Source organism: Symphalangus syndactylus, chromosome 9, assembly GCF_028878055.3.
Source record: "Symphalangus syndactylus isolate Jambi chromosome 9, NHGRI_mSymSyn1-v2.1_pri, whole genome shotgun sequence".
NCBI classification, from domain to species: Eukaryota; Metazoa; Chordata; class Mammalia; order Primates; family Hylobatidae; genus Symphalangus; species Symphalangus syndactylus.
The window spans coordinates 44172347-44188702 of NC_072431.2; positions in this window are offsets into that span (position 1 = coordinate 44172347).

The window sequence follows — 16356 nt, forward strand, 5'->3', positions numbered from 1 at the left end:
AAAACACTGCTTGAAATATATTCTTGTTTCCATATAAATTTTATCGAAGAGTACTGATTTCTTTCTATCCCTCTCTGGTTTGTCCTTGTGAATCAAAACACAAATTACTTGCAACAGGAGAGCAACATGTTAAGAAAATTAGAAGGAAATCTTGGCTTATCTATCATATTAAGCAACATATTAACTCTGGCTTAGTCTTCAGTCTATTTGACATACAATTCAGAATGAATTGTGAAGAGTGGGTAGGAGAGTAAGGAAACATTGATTAAATATCCTAGAAATGGAGGAGTAGATTGGTTGTCAGACCTGGTCTAAAGTACTGACTTGGCCACTAATAGCCATATGACTATGGATGTGTCGCACATGGAAAAGCTTGTGTAAGGTTCTCTTCCCAGCCTCTTCTTGGTCTTTTCCCTTGTGAGTTTATGATAATCTGCGATGATGGTAGAAGTTGGTTATAAGCCATACCACTGATTCAACACTATGTGTCTTCAGGCACTCAGTAATAATTTCTGTGGCCCTCATAGCTATACATCTCTCTCCTTTTTCTTCTCTTTTCTAACACACAGGCTGTTTCACATCCCAGATCAATGAATTGTGTAGGTAAAGAATAGAAAAAAAGGATATTAGGAAATTCTACCTTTTCATCAACACACATATTGCCCAACACATGACCTTTATATGTTGGTAAATGACGGTGCTTCTAAAATTTTAGTTGTATTAATTTCCATGTTACCAGCAGGAAACTAAATATGTAAGTGGGTTGGTTATTTGAGGTACCCCACAGTTAGAGAGCCTGGCTTGTCATCCCAAGTGGTAGAATGCAGGTACCTTTGGCTGGTCAAATTTCTCAAGAATCTGTACATACTTAGTTGGAGATGATATCCGTCTGAAAATCTGGAGTTATGAATTATCCTTGGGAGACATTTGGAGGGGTTATTCCAATTATCGGTCTGACTCCAGCTTGTACTAAACATCTAAAAACAGATTTTAGTTTCTTCTTCTGTAAAATGGGTATAATAGTACGAGGACTTGCCCTCTACTCTATTTGGTTGTTGTCGGGATAATCGTATTAATAGCAACCATTCATTGGGAATTTACTGAGGGCCTGCCACTAGTCACTTCACATTATCTCATTTAATCTTCAACATTTAATTTTCACAGACTAGATAATAAACTGTTCAGCAAAACAGATCTGCATAAAGTTAGAGTGAAAATTATATTTGTGTTATATTCTCATGGCAAATGTCTTTGAATCATCCTCATTGTTAATCAAGTAGGAGCTCAGTAAACACTGTTTTATATCTAGCCTTAAATCTCCCTGATGGAAGTACAGAATCTTAGAAACACCGGTTCCAGCTCTCTGGCTTTGCATCTAGAGTTACTTTCTCTGGGTATTTGAAAATGTCTTGACTATGTGAGTATATCTTAAGTAACTAATATCTATTTTATTTTATGATATTTACTCAACTACTCACTCCTAAGTAAAAAGAAAGATGTAAAAGGAAAATTAATTTAAATGTGTATTTTACAGAGAATAATGATTATCCATGGATGCATCACTGAATTTCTTTTTCCCCAGTTTTATTGAGCTATAATTGACTAATAAAATGATACACATATTAAATATTTAAGGTGTACAACATGACTTTTGGTAACCTTATACATTGTGATATGATTGCCTCAATGCAGCTAATCTCCATTATCTCACATAATTACCTTTTTTTGTGTGTGGTGAGAACATTTAAGATCTACTCTCTTAGCACGTTTCAAGTATACAATATATTATTATCAACTATGGTCATCGTGCTGTACATTAGCTCTCCAGAACTTACTAATCCTGCATAACTGAAACTTTGTATTCTTTGACTAATATCTTCCAACTTTCTCCATCCCCCAACCCACAGTAACCACCATTCTACTATCTACTTCTGTGAGTTCAATTTTTTAGCTTCCGCTTATGAGTGAGATCATGCAGTATTTGTCTTTCTATGCCTGGCTTATTTCACTTAGTGTAATGTCCTCCAGGTTCATCCACAGTGTTGCAAATGATAGGATTTTCCTCTTTTTTGAGGCAAAATAACATTCCAGTGTGTGTGTGTTTGTGATGTATATATGTATGTATGTTGCACTTTCTTCATTCATCTGTTGATGGACACTTAGGTGAATTCCGTATCTAGGCTATTATGCATAATGGTGCAATGAACATGAGACTGCAGCTATCTCTTTATGGTACTGATTTAATTTCCTCTGGATATATAGCCAGAAGTGTGATTGCTGGGTCATATAGTAATTCTACTTTTTAGTTTTTTTGAGGAAACTCCACACTGTTTTCCATAATGGTTGTACTAATTTACATTCCCACCATCAGTGTACAAGTGTTCCCCTTTCTCCATATCCTTACCAACACTTGTTATCTTATATCTTTTTCATCATAGCCATTCCAAAATGCATGAGGTGATATCTTATTGTGGTTTTGATTTGCACTTCCTTACCGATTAGTGATGTTAAGCCTTTTAAAAAGATACCTGTTGGCCATTTGTATGTCTTCTTTTGAAAAAGGTTTACTTATTTTTTTTTTTGCCTATTTTTAAATCCAGTTGCTTTCTTGACATTGAGTTGAGCTCTTTGTTAATCAGTAGGAGTGCAATATATTATATATTTGAGATATTAACTCCTTATTGGATGTATGGTTTGCAAATATAGTCTGTCATCTATAGGTTGTCTTTTCACTCTGTTGATTGTTTTCTTGGCTGTGCAGAAACTTTTTAGTTTCCTGCAGTGTCATTTGTCTAGTTTTGTTTTTGTTATCTGTGCTTTCGGAGTTCCAAATAATCACCACTCAGACCAATGTCAAGAAGATTTTTCCCAGAGTTTACTTTTAGTAGTTTTATACTTTTAGGTCTTCTGTTTAGGTCTTTAATCAACGTTGAGTTGATTTTAAACCAAAAGAAATTAAGCAAACAAGCCTATGTACAATAGCATAAAAGTACTTAGGAATAAATAAGTAAATATTTATTTATTTATTTATTTTATTATTATATTTCAAGTTTTAGGGTACCTGTGCACAATGTGCAGGTTTGTTACATATGTATACATGTGCCATGTTGCTGTGCTGCACTCATTAACTCGTCATTTAGCATTAGGTATATTTCCAAATGCTATCCCTCCCCCCTCCCCCCACCCCACAACAGTCCCCGGAGTGTGATGTTCCCCTTCCTGTGTCCATGTGTTCTCGTTCAATTCCCACCTATGAGTGAGAACATGTGGTGTTTGGTTTTTTGTCCTTGCCATAGTTTACTGAGAATGATGGTTTCCACTTTCATCCATGTCCCTACAAAGGACATGAACTCATCCTTTTTTATGGCTGCATAGTATTCCATGGTGTATATGTGCCACATTTTCTTAATCCAGTCTATCGTTGTTAGACATTTGGGTTGGTTCCAAGTCTTTGCTATTGTGAATAGTGCCGCAATAAAAATATGTGTGTGTGTGTCTTTATAGCAGCATGATTTATAATCCTTTGGGTATATACCCAATAATGGGATGGCTGGGTCAAATGGTATTTCTAGTTCTAGATCCCTGAGGAACCACCACACTGACTTCCACAATGGTTGAACTAGTTTACAGTCCCACCAACAGTGTAAAAGTGTTCCTATTTCTCCACATCCTCTCCAGCACCTGTTGTTTCCTAACTTTTTTAATGATGGCCATTCTAACTGGTGTGAGATGGTATCTCATTGTGGTTTTGATTTGCATTTCTCTGATGGCCAGTGATGACGAGCATTTTTTCATCTGTTTTTTGGCTGCATAAATGTCTTCTTTTGAGAAGTGTCTGTTCATGTCCTTCGCCCACTTGTTGATGGAGTTGATTGCTTTTTTCTTGTAAATTTGTTTGAGTTCATTGTAGATTCTGGATATTAGCCCTTTGTCAGATGAGTAGGTTGCGAAAATTTTCTCCCATTTTGTAGGTTGCCTGTTCACTCTGATGGTAGTTTCTTTTGCTGTGCAGAAGCTCTTTTGTTTAATTAGATCCCATTTGTCAATTTAGGCTTTTGTTGCCATTGCTTTTGGTGTTTTAGACATGAAGTCCTTGCCCATGCCTATGTCCTGAATGGTAATGCCTAGGTTTTCTTCTAGGGTTTTTATGGTTTTATTTCTAACATATAAGTCTTTAATCCATCTTGAATTAATTTTTGTATAAGATGTAAGGAAGGGATCCAGTTTCAGCTTTCTACACATGGCTAGCCGGTTTTCCCAGCACCATTTATTAAATAGGAAATCCTTTCCCCATTGCTTGTTTTTGTCAGGTTAGTCAAAGATCAGATGGTTTTAGATATGCGGCATTATTTCTGAGGGCTCTGTTCTGTTCCATTGATCTATGTCTCTGTTGTGGTACCAGTACCATACTGTTTTGGTTACTGTAGCCTTGTAGTATAGTTTGAAGTCAGGTAGCGTGATGCCTCCAGCTTTGTTCTTTTGGCTTAGGATTGACTTGGCGATGCGGGCTCTTTTTTGGTTCCATATGAACTTTAAAGTAGTTTTTTCCAATTCTGTGAAGAAAGTCATTGGTAGCTTGATGGGGATAGCATTGAATGTATAAATTACCTTGGGCAGTATGGCCATTTTCACGATATTGATTCTTCCAACCCATGAGCATGGAATGTTCTTCCATTTGTTTGTATCCTCTTTTATTTCATTGAGCAGGGGTTTGTAGTTCTCCTTGAAGAGGTCCTTCACATCCCTTGTAAGTTGGATTCCTAGGTATTTTATTCTCTTTGAAGCAATTGTGAATGGGAGTTCACTCATGATTTGGCTCTCTGTTTGTCTGTTATTGGTGTACAAGAATGCTTGTGATTTTCGTACATTGATTTTGTATCCTGAGAGTTTGCTGAAGTTGCTTATCAACTTAAGGAGATTTTGGGCTGAGACGATGGGCTTTTCTAGATATACAATCATGTCATCTGCAAACAGGGACAATTTGATTTCCTCTTCTCCTAATTCAGTACCATTTATTTCCTTCTCCTGCCTAATTGCCCTGGCCAGCACTTCCAACACTATGTAGAATAGGAGTGGTGAGAGAGGGCATCCCTGTCTTGTGCCAGTTTTCAGAGGGAATGCTTCCAGTTTTTGCCCATTCAGTATGATATTGGCTGTGGGTTTGTCATAGATAGCTCTTATTATTTTGAGATACGTCCCATCCATACCTAATTTATTGAGAGTTTTTAGCATGAAGTGTTGTTGAATTTTGTCAAAGGCCTTTTCTGCATCTATTGAGATAATCTTGTGGTTTTTGTCTTTGGTTCTGTTTATATGCTGGATTATATTTATTGATTCACGTATGTTGAACCAGCCTTGCATCCCAGGGATGAAGCCCACTTGATCATGGTGGATAAGCTTTTGGATGTGCTGCTGGATTCAGTTTGCCAGTATTTTATTGATGATTTTTGCATCAATGTTCATCAAGGATATTGGTCTGAAATTCTCTTTTTTTGTTGTGTTTCTGCCAGGCTTTGGTATCAGGATGATGCTGGCCTCATAAAATGAGTTAGGGAGGATTCCCTCTTTTTGTATCGATTGGAATAGTTTCAGAAGGAATGGTACCAGCTCCTCCTTGTACCTCTGGTAGAATTCGGCTGTGAATCCATCTGGTCCTGGACCGTTTTTGGTTGGTAAGCTATTGATTACTGCCACAACTTCTGAGCCTGTTATTGGTCTATTCAGAGATTCAACTTCTTTCTGGTTTAGTCTTGAGAGGGTGCATGTGTCGAGGAGTTTATCCATTTCTACTAGATTTTCTAGTTTATTTGTGTAGAGGTGTTTGTAGTATTGTCTGATGGTAGTTTGTATTTCTGTGGGATCGGTGGTGATATCCCCTTTATCATTTTTTATTGCATCTATTTGATTCTTCTCTCTTTTCTTCTTTATTAGTCTTGCTAGCGGTCTATCAATTTTGTTGATCTTTTCAAAAAAACAGAAATAATTATTTTTTAACCAAGGAGATGAAAGCATTTTTAACCAAGAAGGTGAAATCTCTGTGTACTGAAAACTGTAAAATATTGATGAAAGAAATGGAAGACATAAACAAACAGAAATGTATACTTTGTTCACAGATTGAAATAATATTGTTAAAATGTTCATGCAAACCAAAGTCATCTATAAATTCAATACAATATCTATCAAAATTCTGGTGTTTTTCACAGACATAGAAAAAAAGCCTAAAATTTGTATGGAACCATAAAAGATATTGAATAGTCAAAAAAATCTTGAGAAAGAAAAAGCTAGAGGCATCATAGTACCTGACTTCAAAAATATACTGCCAAGTTATAGCAATCAAAATAGTATAATACTGTCTTGAGACAAGCCTGGGCAACGTTATGAGACCCCCATCTCTACAAAAAATAAAAAAATTCGCAGGGCATCATGGTGCACCTCTATGGTCCTAGCTACTTGGGAGGCAGGAGTGGGAGGATAGCTAGAGCTCAAGAGGTCAAGGTTGCTGTGAACCAGGTTTGTACTGCTATACTCCAGCTTGGGTGACAGAGCAAGACTCTGTGTCAAAAAAAATATATATGATACTGTCATAAAATCAGCCACATAGACCAATGGTACAGAACAGAGAGCCCAGAAATAAATCCGCAAGTTTACAATCAGTTTTTCTTTGACAAAACAGCCAAGAATGCATAAAGTGGAAAAGGTAGTTTCTTCAATAAATGGTGTTGGAAAAATTGGATATTCACATGGATAATTAATTTCAACTCATTGGGACGTCAGACAATACAGGATGAAGATACTATTCATTTAGAAAATTTAAATGGGAATACCAAGTAAATACTAATTACTATTTTTTTCGGCTTTTAATGTGATTTTTTTTTCCCTTTCCAAATTCTCTCTTTCTCTTTTTTTAGAGAAGAGATAAGTTGTAATCAACTGGATAATAACATCCTGTGAAACAAATCCATAAAAGGAAAGAAAAGTTTTAAGATCATATACTAAAAGGCAGGCATTATTGCAATATCAACAGGTAGAGTAAAAATACAAATGGAAATATTATTCCATTTTAACTAATTCTTCCAATGAAGATGAATAGTTACAACTTCTGGCAGTCATTAAACATTGGTATATGTCTCTTTTTAAATAAAATTTGGAAGCTGACTAACAAATGACCTTATTTCCTAAGACCGAGAGAATCAGGATACCCTTTAGACATTTGTTCTTGAAAAAGGTTGCCTATATTAGTGATAAATCATAATTGGTTAAGCCTAAGTTTAAAAAACAAGAACCCTATTATTGAAAGACAATTTATTGTGTTTAGACCTCAGTTTTCATTGATTTTTGAGTAGTGAGGCTAAGCCGACATTTGTACTATACTACTTTACAGTTCCCTAGCCAATTTTTACTTAAAAAATATTTTAGTTTAATTAGGAAAAATTTAATAAATTTAAAAGAAAAACATTAATTGAGTATCTTCCTTGGACAAAGAACTGTGCTAGTCATTAAAATGAAGAAAGTGAGTGGGTTCCTGAAGGACATATTGTCAATGAGCCCAAAACTGGCAACTCATAATCTTAGTTAACTGAGTTATTAGTATTGGTTAATTATAGCTTTGGGGATGAAACGAGAAAATAGCTCAGGGTGGCTCTGTAAGAACTTCAATAACTTAAACAGGAACGGTAGGGGGAACAATGATAGTTTGAGAGAAAAGAAAAGTTCAAATTTAAATGTGTTGCATTTGAAATATATGAAGATTTTGTAACTAGGTGTATATTTAAAAAATATTTATGGAGTACTGACCACATACTAGACTAGGCCCTGTGCTTAGCTTTGGGAAAATAAAGAAGCCAAAGCCCATAATTTAGTGTAGTTGTTTTCATTTGTGTGTGTGTCCATCAAACATTTCATGAAGAAGGATTGTTAAAATATAGATTCTGACGTTCTCCCCTCGGAGATTTCGAGGTTGGGTGTAGGGCCTAGCAATCTGGATTTTAACTGGAGTAGATAATGATTCTGATAGAGTTGGACCACCAACCATACATTGAGGCTCACAGGTTCAGCGGCAGAAGCATATTAATATTAAAATAAGAAAATTGGAATAGCTTATTTGGAGGGGTGTTTGGAAAGGTGTCCTGCAGGTGATGACTGAGTGTGAATTCCTCTTATGAATAGGGAGAGGGTAATTTAGGAAGAGAAGTCTATGCAGAGGTAAAAACAGGCTCAAAACATCGAGGGAGGAAGACATGAGAATAACATGAATGGATAATTAAGATTTGTTTGATAGTACTAGATTTTACAGTAGGTTGGCAAGCAACGAGGTAAAGATTGTTGGCTGAGCTTCAGTTGTATTTGTTCAAGATTTTGGATTTTTACTGTTCAAGGGCTAGAAGCTTTTTAAAGTTGGAGTGTGATACTCTCAGGGTTTTGGATAGAGAGCGGGTGGGTGTATGAAGAATAAATTGGTAGTAAGCAAGCTGCAGGCTGGGAGACCAATTAACATAAGTGCTACATATTTATTGCCCTTCTTTCAAGCAGTTTAATCACACATAGAATAAAATCTGAACTTTAATTGTACGTGTTAATCTATTTAAGAGATATTTTTCTAGATCAAGAGGAAAGACGTGAAGCAGGATCATTTCTAGTAATAGAGTGGGTCTTCATTAAAGACACAGTCTCTTAAAGTGCACATAAGGCACAAATATACAAGCTATGCCCTCTGTTTCTAAACCTAAGGTGTGTTTAACTTTTAAGAAACTGCCAAAATGTCCCCAAAGTGCTCGTATCATTTCATATTCCCACTGACACTTCCCCACATTTTCAGTAACACTTAACTTTTTAATTGTAGTCATTTTTGTGGGTATATAGTGTTATCTATTTGGGTTTTAATTTACATTTCCCTAATGACTAATAATTTTGAGCAGATTTTTCTGTGCTTATTTGCCAACTGTCTACATTCTTTGGTGAATTATGTCTTCAAATTTTTGATCCATTTGTTAATGGATTGGTTTTCTTATCATTTAGGGGCACAAAGAAACCTTTAAGGATGATAGGTATGTCTACTATCTTCATCCTGGTGATGCTTTCATAGGTATGGACACAATATCAAAATGTATTCAATTGTATACCCTAGAAATGTGCACTTTATTGTGTATATATTATACCTAAATAAAGCTGTTTTAAAAAAAAAATTCTAAGGAAAGAATAAGGACAATTCCTGGACCAAAAAAAGAGTGCAGTGTTTTAGTTTCTTACTATTCCAAGCAGGAAAAAAGTGGGCGATGCCATTATTACAGCTTGTAGATCCTCAAGAAATGAGGTCCCTACTTCTTTGGTCCTAAGAAGGAGCTGCAGTTCTGGTCTCCACAAGCTCAGTACAGAATCTCTGGTTTGTACAGTGCTGCCTTAGGCTGTTAAAGAGAGCAGGCCTTTGTGTGCTCCCTGGATGGGCCCAGCCAGATGCCCTTCTCACTCTGTTCCTCAGGCACAAAGTACCCACCAATTCTTTTAAAACACTTAAATGGAAGCCAGTCTCAAAATTAGAGTTTGTCCCATTGCCTCTACATTCAAATTGTTATGTTATTGAGTTGTATAACATTTAAAATGAAGGCCTATAGGCTTCAATTACAGTATTGTTTGAAGAAAATCTTTATAAAATATGATATTTTTGGAGCAGAGTTGGGTAGGAGCTCCAGACTCCAGGTCTAGAGTCAAGATTGTGCCAGGGGTTCTTTCTAAGAATGATGGTGAGGGCTTTGGTAGTATAAAGAGAGTGGATACGGCCTAATCAGATAAAAGTGTGTCCCCAGAGGAAACAAGAAATGAGTTTACAAACACAGGCTTATTATTTAATTGTAAAAAAAAGATTAGAGACACCTTTTGTTTTGAAATTGTACCAGTTCCAGGACAGATAAAAATGAGTGGAAGAAAGCAAAGTTCAGAGTTTGGGCCTGGTGACTTCTGATTATCCCAAAGAAGTACAAGATAGACCAATGGTGAACAGTGAAGAGTTGAGGGTGAGTGATGTCAAAAGACAACGCTGTAACAAATTTAGTTTAAAGATTTAAAAGGAATTGGGGCAGTATCTCCTCCACAAATTTAGAAAAGGTGCTCTGATGGGCATGGTAGAACAGTTGGTTTTTATAAGACAGTCTAAGCAGGACCAAACATACAGCATAATACAAAAAGCAGATGGGTTAGCATCAGGTTACTTCAGGTTACTTTCCTTGCAGGGTTAAAAGATAGGATGTTTCCTGACTCTGCCAGCTAAAACTGGCCTGTTTGGGTACTTGGCAATGATCTTTCTCTCCTGATTTCTTGAAAGATGAAATAAGCAACTTTTTAGTTTGGTATCAAGGAACTTTAGCACGAGTGACTCCATTTTGATTTGGTCTGTTGGGGCCTAGTTCAGGAGCTCAGTCCAAATCAATGGCTTCCTATAAATTTTATTTAACAGTGGATAGGGGGTGGATGCACTTGGTAAAGTTTGGAATCAGCTGTTATGAGGAGAAAGAAATGCGCTACCTCAGAACAAGAGTAAGGACTTCTCAGAGAGCTTCGAGAGTCCTGCTGGCATTTTAACCAATGCCTCTAAGCAAGGGGAAAACACAATGAGCGACAGTAGAACAAAGAAGGCATGTGGACACTCCCACAGGATTCCTGAGACAGACTGATAAAAGGTAACAGGGAAGCAGATATAGAGTAATGATTTCTGACAAACGTGGAAAGAAGGGGATATCATGAAAGGATTTTAGAAGTGGAATTGCCATATCTAAAAGAATTAGGAGAAATTCTACAGGCTAGAATAAAAAGAAGGCACTAGAGATTTTTGTTGTTTATTTGTAGAAAGAGACATTCTTTGATGACTGCAGGCATGTTAGGACTTTGCCCTTTGAAAATCTATTAGTAATGATATAAAAATCCTTCCTTTGTCTCTTTTGGCAGAAACTGAATTAAATCTTCAGCTGCTCTCTGAATCACTCATTTAAAAGTTTCAATGATTCATATGCAAAGCTTGAGTTAAGAGAACAAAGACCTGAGTGAGTTTCTGTAGGGCTCGGCCTGAGCAAAGTCCTCACGCAGAACAACATGAGTGCTGGGCCCTGACAACCTCCATCTGAGCTGCGACCCCTGTCCAACTTACTGCTGCCCTGCAGCCTCCCAGGTGCTGCCCTAGGAATGCCCTCAGAACGGGTCATGTCATCTGATCCTGACTCTCCTTCCTCTTCTCATCCATCCCCCTGAAACGATCCTATCCTCTTTAGGGCCTCCATTATAGCAAAGAAAAGAGAAGGAAAAAGAGGAATAGAAAAAGAAGTCTTGTGGGAGGAGCAGACAGCAGGTGCTATGGAGGGCATTTGAGGGCTCTTTTCATGTGCTGTGAAGAAGTGGGATGAAATGAAAATCTTTTTGAAAAAGCTGGAAGCTTTTTCAGATCTCCCCCTGCCCTGCTCCCCACCAACTCAATTCCTTCTCCCAGGGGAAAGTGCAAAATAACTTTCTGTGGAATGAAATGATGACAATGACTTTGGATCCAATAACGTTATCATAACCTGGAAATAACCCTTCCATCTGAGGCTTGCAAAGGCACTCAACTGTGAAACTCAGACTACAGTTAGAGAAATGAAAGAGACTTGAACTCAGGACCCTTTGGACATTTCCTTCAATATCAAAGAAAAGTTTTTATTTCTCTCCTCTGAAAATAGGGTAGGAAATGGGTAAGTGATAAACAGAGAAAAAGGCAGAAGCAATACCTAATTAGAAATCAAACTAAGAGAGGAAAAGAAAAATGGGTTCAGATTAATGTCAGGTTTGGTTATTCCAGGCTCTCAACTTTGTTGCTGTTATCACATACTTTCAGAGGCATTCAGGTCTTGTGATGCCGAGTGCTTGAGTGTTTTTCTTACTCTTGGAAGCTGAGGATTAATACTCAGGGCTGGGCACACAGTAGAAAAGGGTTTGTTAAGCATCCACTCCTGGTTAAGCTAAAAATGTACATAGAACTTGAAAGCACGCAACTCAGTTCCAGAGGGATGAAATAAGCCTAAAAATAGGTGAGCTCTGGTTGTATTGGGGCTGGCCTGAAAACACACAAGAAAGGAACACTTGAAAGAGAAGGAAAGAGGAGCAATGTGCATATTTTACATGGATGTACACATTTGTGTCTACATATTTATATACAAATGTACAAACTCCATGTGTGCTTCATGTTTGTGTGTGCATATTCATATTTATACATATGTATATATGTAGAGTTCACAGAGCACACCCACACAAATACACACCAGAGGTGCTGACTTTGAGCTCTGTAAGAAAAAATGTACTACTCGGGAAGAAATGAAACAGGCCTTTTGAGGACATTGGCCATACACTACCAGGTATACTACTTTTTGGAGGGCAGATCATATGTTTTGCATATGTTTATTTTGGGTAGGAGGAGACTCAGGAGCAACATAATAACCGCTTCAAAATTTTAGAGGAATATCATGTTGGAAGAAGGATTTAACTCATTCCATATGGTTCCAGAAGAGAGAACTGAGACTGAAGCATAGCAGATTTCTGTTCTAAATGAGAATGACTTTCTAACAATTAGTACTAAACAAAAGACACGTGGATTTCTTCTAAAAGTAGTTAATGATATGCCTGCTCTTATAAATGACATGTGGCAGAGGATGAATGGCCATCTGTCACAGAAACTGTAGGGGGTATTCTTCTATTAGGTGGGGGTTTGGAGTACAGCATTAGCTGGACCAACTCCATTCTGAAATTCAATGGTTCTCTGAAATACATAAATTGAGTTTTGAGGCAAGGCAAGTCAGATAATGGTTTTGGTTTACTGATTGCTTTTACTTCATTCTGTGACTTAGGAGCAGAAAACTCCTATCTCAATAGTTCCTAGAGAGATTTATTTTTTGCCTTCTGTTTGATTTCTGTTCTTCCTCCGTTTCTCTTTACCTTTAAGTTTTGTGTTTCTGTTATCTTTTCCTTTTCTTTTCTTCTTCCTCCCCATGCCCTCTAGATATAAGGGATGGAGTAAAGGAAATGTTTGTCAAGAAATCAACAAGGAAGAAAAAAGAATAGAGAAAGGAAAACTTTGAACTCAGTTAACTTTTTATTTTCACTTCAAATTTTGGCTGTGTGTGAGTATGTGAATACGTATATGTATACTGGATTGTGTATGTGTTTGTGGGGGGCAGGTGGGATAGAGAGAGAGAGAGAGGAGAGAGAGAGAGAGAGAGAATGTGTGAATAGACCCTCAGATGTTTGGAAATGCTGGAGGTTAGGTACCATTTCTTGTTGTCACGATGCCTAGCGGGTGCTAGTAGTAATTAATGGCAGAAGGGGAGGAATGCTCTATGCATGTCAGTGCTATCCAATCATGTATTATACTACCCTATGTAACAGGGCCCCATTGAGGAACACTAGGCAAAGGCTGTGGAGACAGACTGTCTGGGTTTGAATCCTGGTTCTGCCATTTTTAGCTTTGGGATCTTGGACAAATACTTTAAGCTTCTTGGATGTTTGTTTTCGCATCTGTGATATGAAGGGTAATAAGAGCACCAACCTCACATTATTGTCAGAATTAAATGAATTAATATGAGTCAAGTGCTTAGAAAAGCACAGACACATAAAACACATTCAGTAGTGTCATCTATGATTTTAATTTTTCTGAAATGGCTGGAAATGGACTACTTGGATTCATCTTCTGTGCTGAGTATATGAAAGTTTCTATACGGTTTAACTGATTTTTAGGGAACTAGATAATAATGAACCAGTACTTATGAAAGTGTGGCTTATGGACCCCTTGATGTTGTGAAGATTTTGTGTTATCACATGAACACATCTGTGTGCTAAGCTTTGGCAAGATAAAATTAATTTGCCTTGTTCTTTTTATCTTCCTCACACATATGCAAACGTATAGTCATATACCACATAACTACATTTTGGTGAGGAACAGACCTCATATATGACGATGGTCCCATAAAATTATAATGAAGCTGAAAAATTCCTATTGCCTAGTGATATTACAGCCATCTTAACTTCATAGCTCAATGCATTACTCATGTGTTTGTGGGGATGCTGGTGTAAACAAACCTACTGTGCTGCCAGTCATATCAAATTGTAGCACATGTAATTTTGTACAGTACTTAATACTTGATAATGATAATAAATGATTATGTTCTGGTTTATGTATTCACTGTAGCAAATTTATATTTACTATAATTTATTATCGTATTTACTATACTATACTATACTTTTTATCATCATTTTAGAGTGTACTTCTTCTACTCATTAAAAAAAGTTAACTATAAAACAGTCTCAGGTGGGTCCTTCAGGAGGAATTCCAGAAGAAGTCATTGTTATCATAGGAGATAAAAGCTTCATGTGTGTTCTTGCCCCTGAAGACCTTCCTCTGGGTTAAGATGTGGTTGTGGAGGATGGTGATATGGATGATTTTGATTCTGTGTAAGCCTAGGCTAATGTGTGTGTTGTGTCTTAGCTCTTAACAAAATGTTCGTAAAGTAAAACATAAAAAATTTTGAAAATAGAAACGAGCCTGTAGAATAAGTATATAAAGAAGAAAATATTTTTGTACAGCTGTGCAATGTGTTTATGTTTTAAGCTGTGTTATTACAAAAAGGTCAAAAAGTTAAAAAATTAAAAAATTAATAAAAAAGTTATAGTAAGCTAAGGTTAATTTATTATTGAAGAAATTTTAACATAAATTTGGTGTAGCCTAAGTATACAGTGTCTATAAAGTCTATAGTAGTGTACAGCAACAGTCTAGGTCTTCATATTCACTCATAATTCACTCACTGACTCACACAGAACAACTTCCAGTCCTGCAAGCTCCATTCCTGGCAAGTGCCTCATGCAGGTGTACCATTTTTTATCTTTTATGCAAATTTTGTGGTACCATTTCAATTTTAGATATATTTAGATACACAAATACTTATCATTGTGTTACAATTGCCTACAATATTCAGTATAGTCACATATTGTATAGGGTTGTAGCCTAGGAACAATAGGCTATGCCATATAGCCTAGGTGTGTAGTAGGCTATACCATCTAAGTTCATGTAATTACACTGTATGATATTCACACAATGACAAAATCACCTAAAGATGCATTCCTCAGGACGTATCTCTGTTGTTAAATGACACATGATTACATACCCAACCATTCCCCTAATCCACATCCACACACACACAGACACACAGATGCATTTGTAATAATAAAATGTAAGTCCTAAGATTTTTGTCACATGTATTTGCTTAATAAGTGGGCACAATACATTCATTTAGAATATGTGGGAGGCTGTGGAATTTTGAAAAAGTTTTTTCTTTAATTCTTTGCACTTGATAAGTTTCAAGCTTCATACAACAGACCATTCTTAATCCTACATTGATATTGAATATTATTTTATCTTTTAAAAGATTGATTTAATAAGCATTTCAAGATTTTGCCACAATCCAAGTACATAATCACAGACTGTAATGATCATTCTGTTAGAAGTCGGTTCTAAAAGACACATGTGATTAAATGGAATCTGTTAAAACATTGTAATGCCATAGAAATTGCTTTTATAAAAAATCACCAACATTAGCTTGTTTACTTTTCATTTTTAATTTATTTTATGAAAACAGAGTCAAGATTCTTCATAATAGCATGTGCTTTGGTATGATGAACAGTATTTCCAATTGATTTTGTCCCATCTGTTTAAATACTTTCTCTTTCCCATTTGACCAACTCATTTGGAGGGAAATGCAAGTACATATGCAACATGTGGACAGAACCATATGATTCCCCCATGATATGATTATTAAATTTTTCTACTAATACATATTGAGAAGTGTTAAACCTTTTCCTGCCATTCATGGATACATTTGTTGATGAACATCTGGCACATGTAACCTGCATGTTCTGGATGCCATAAATTACATGGAAAGGCAGGAGACATCTCGCAATTTTTTAAAATACGTATACTCATGCATTTTTCACTATTTGTTCTAAGGCTTAAAGTACTTCATATGGGTCAAGTGCTTAGAAAAGCTCAGATGCATAAGGCATATTCAGCAAATGTCAGCTATGATTTTGATTTTCCTGAAATGACTGGCAATGGGATATTGGGATTCGTATTATATGCTGAGTATCTCAGAGTTTCTATACGTCTTAATAAGTTTTTAGGGAACTAGAATTAGCACTGAAAAGTCTCGTGGAGAAGAAGGAGACATCTTATAATTTATTTACCCTTTTCCTGTTTGTCCCAAGAATACTTGCTGGCAGAGTTTGTAGCTGCAGCGTTTACCCTAAGACAACTTTGCATTGAAATATCTCAGTTTACTTATTGTTTTTGCATCATTC